General features: G+C 40.8%; 1 non-coding gene across 1 annotated transcript; it reads left to right on the forward strand.

Annotated features, from left to right (window-relative positions):
- The first annotated feature begins 429 nt into the window (after positions 1 to 429).
- LOC131217742 (small nucleolar RNA R71) lies at positions 430 to 536 on the forward strand. The gene has a single exon (XR_009157333.1). It is a non-coding gene; the product is annotated as a small nucleolar RNA R71 (small nucleolar RNA).
- The last annotated feature ends 3,127 nt before the right edge of the window (positions 537 to 3,663 follow it).

Raw genomic sequence — 3,663 nt, forward strand, 5'->3', positions numbered from 1 at the left:
GGTCTTTGATAATTATTTACGGCATTGGCTTGTTCATTCAACACTCCTCGAAAGGCGAGTATTGTAGGACAGTTTTCAGTTGTGTGAATGTTGCAATCACAAATGCCGCAAACAATTTCATTGACCTTATCCTTCTTTCCTTCCATGGCCTCAACTTTCCTTATGAGCGTAGTCACTTTACACTTGAGATCATCCTCTTCTTTCAAGAGATATAATCCACATTTTTCCTTTAATTGAGTCGGCCTAGACGTGGTGTTCGCCATTGGGTAATAGTCCCATGATTGTGTTTTTTCAGCGAGACTATCGAGGTAATCCCATACCTCGTCAACATCTTTGTTGATGAACTCTCCATTACACATTGTCTCGACCATTTGGCGCATGGAAGATGTCAGTCCATCATAGAAAAAATTTGTAATGCGCCACGTTTCAAATCCGTGTTGTGGGCATGAACTGACCAAATCTTTGAACCTTTCCCAACATTGGAAGAATGTTTCATCTTCCTTTTGGGCAAAGTTCATGATTGCTTTTCTGAGGGTAATCGTTTTATGATGTGGGAAGAATTTTTTTATGAATTCCCTCTGCATGTCGTTCCATGTGCCAATGGATCTAGGACGCAGTGAATGTAACCACGTCTTAGCTTTCTCTTTTAAGGAAAAAGAAAAGAGTTTCAGCCTGATTGTATCCTCAGATACATTAGGAAAACATAATGTAGCTATAATCTCATCGAACTCTTTCAAATGTAAATATGGACTTTCTGATTCAAGTCCATGGAATTTGGGAAGGAGTTGGATAACTCCTGGCTTGATGTCCATTTGTCCTGTGTTTTCAGGAAAAATCATGCATGAGGGCGTACTCACTCCCGCTGGTTGTAGATAATCTCGTAAAGTACGAGGCGGGGGTGCCTGTTGCACCTCATTTTCATCTTGGGTATCCTCCACCCTGGGTGGAAGTAGAGGAGGTTGGTCTTCAGCCATAACCTCAGTTAACTCAGGGGATTTCGAGCGGTGTCTAATCCTGCGATGGATAGTCAACCCCTCAACCAATCCTCCTTCAGTCAAGAAACGTCGAGTGTTGTCACGGGCCCACTTGGGCATGAAACACTCGCAGCCCTCAATCAAATTCAAAGTCTAATCCTAAGAAAGGAAAAGAAAATCTAAAAAGAAAGAACGAGAGAGTTGGAAAGAAATTACCAAATTGATGCCCCTAAGTTAAGGACCTGCAAAAATAAAAACAAAATAAGTTAGATTCTAAAAGAAGAGGAACAATCCTTTAAAATAAAGGTAGAAGTAAACTAATTTCTAAAAGAAAGTGGAAACTTCTAAAATGAATTAGGAAAGTCCTAAAACTAGAAAGTAAATTACTAAAAGAGAACTGAAAAATAGGAGGTAGAGAAAGAGCTTACCGAATTAGAAATTTCTATTTTAAAAGCCTACAAAATAGGAAGGTTAGTTTCTAAACAAAAATTCTAAAAATAAATGAGGAAACAAATTAGATTTAAAAAGAGTTAAAAATAGAAAGTGAAAAACAAAAGAGAAAAGTTTCTAAAATTAGAGGATTTTTCTAGAAAGAGAAATAACTAATCTAGTTTCTAAAAATAAACTGCTTCCTAAAAATAGAAAAAATACTAGAATTAAAATTTTTAAAATTTAAACCCTAATTCTAAAAGGTAGAAAAAGTAAAGAGATTAGGAAAGAATTACCAATTTATGGACTTATGTCAGGATCCTACAAAATATGGAAACAAGTTAGTTTCTAAGAATAAAATAAAATAAAAACTTTTAGCCTAAAGTTAGTAAAATCCTAATCCTAACCTAATTCTAAAACTAATTAATTTCAGAGAATCGTAACCGTCAATCCCCGGCAACGGCGCCAAAAACTTGTTCACACCCCAAGTGCAGGGTTGTGATGTAGTAATAAACTCGGTAAGACCGAGGTCGAATCCACAGGGACTGATACCTGTACGTTATCTGAAACCAAGTAGAACTAGAACTAGACTAAGATGCGATCTAAACCAAATAGAATTTAAGAAACAATTGTGGAATAATTATCTAAAACTTTAAGGAATTCAACGGAAGGAAACTAGGGATTCAGAGGATCCACTTGTAGAGATCAGGGAGATCCTATGCTTGCATCAGGAATCATGGAAATCAAACTGAATTTACTTGATCTAGGTTTCAAGAGATGAAGGGTATATAAATTAGAATGGATTCCATCATCTAACCATGCCCAGGAGACAAAGCAACCAAGAGGATTAAACTAATTACTAACCAATCAACAATGTATGAAGATCAGGAAGGGTACTGTCATCCTATCATGCCCATGGAGCAATGATGAACAACAGGGCTTCCTGACTTCATAAACAAAAAAAAGGGAAAGAAATACTCAAAACCATCTCAGATCCATTGTAAATTCAGTCACAACAAACCCTTAAAGATAACTGAAAGTATTCCTTTTAATTTAAACAAAAATCAACATCAGTCCATCTGAACAATAGGCACAAGCTAAGTTTCCCCCATCAGACTACAAGCTTCACCTCTTAGCCCTAGCTAAGAGGTTCAGCCTGACATGGATGGGCTGGAAAAAATAAATAAATTAAAATAAGAATAAGAAGAAGAAAAAGAAGAAAAAGAAACCTCTGCCTGCCACGTCCAACAGCTTCAATCTCCCCAGCTCACCTCCGTTCCTCTTTCTCTCTCTCTCTCCCCGCTCAGCCCTCTTGCTAAAAAGACCACGGCCTCTGCTCCCTGACGTGCAGCAGCCAAGCCACGTCCGGTCCAGAAAAAAAATGTCTTCACGTTTTTTTCCTTTCTTCCTGGCAAAACCAAAATCAAAACCGAGCACCTCCCAGCCTACCTCCCACACGCTGATCTTCCTCCTCTTTTTAAAGATGAACGGCCTCCTCCGAGAGCTGCTGTCGAGTCCCAAACGGAATAGGCTGCGGAACCCGTTTTTACGCAGCCAGCTTGCATAAGAACGCAAAACAGTTTGCGTTTGAATGAATTTTGAGATGGAGGAACGTCCTAAACTCCCGGTTTTCCTTCTTGGTTGGGGTAAAGACCCACTTATAAGGATTTTGGCCGGTTTGGATCGGCAATCCGGCAGTGATAGAGATCACAGGATGCCCCACAAGCTCCGGTTTTCACGGTCGTGCGCGGGCTGCGTAAACAGAGCCCGAATTGTCGACGCTGGACTCTCGGTGGGGCCCACTTACCTTGTCGCTTGAGAAATCCAAACCGTCCACCAGATTCCCTTAAAAATTTCAGTCGAGTATGGGTTGTTTGGATCAGTTTTGGTGCGGCCCAGAGAATCTTTCTTGCTACCGTTCGTTCTGTGTTTGAACGGCTGGAACCCTATCATTACTGTTTCTTCGCATTTTGCCACCTAGGCCTTAGTGGCATGGGCCATACGAATCTCATGGACGGTCCGGATCAGCTCATTGCATCACGGTGGTGGGCCACAAAACTCACCCGCAGCCTCTGCTTCTTCCGCAGGAATGAAGTCGAGTTGGAGAGGGAGAGCTCGGTCAATGGACGGTTTGACCGAGCTCTGTGTTGCCGTGCACGGCCAGTGCACATGTACACCATGCACACTCATCTCATATGGGGTCCACGTATGAATTTTTCGAGAAATCTGCACCGTCCATCTGGTTCTTCATATGATTTAA

This window comes from Magnolia sinica, chromosome 10 (genome assembly GCF_029962835.1).
Source record: "Magnolia sinica isolate HGM2019 chromosome 10, MsV1, whole genome shotgun sequence".
In the NCBI taxonomy this organism is placed as follows: domain Eukaryota; kingdom Viridiplantae; phylum Streptophyta; class Magnoliopsida; order Magnoliales; family Magnoliaceae; genus Magnolia; species Magnolia sinica.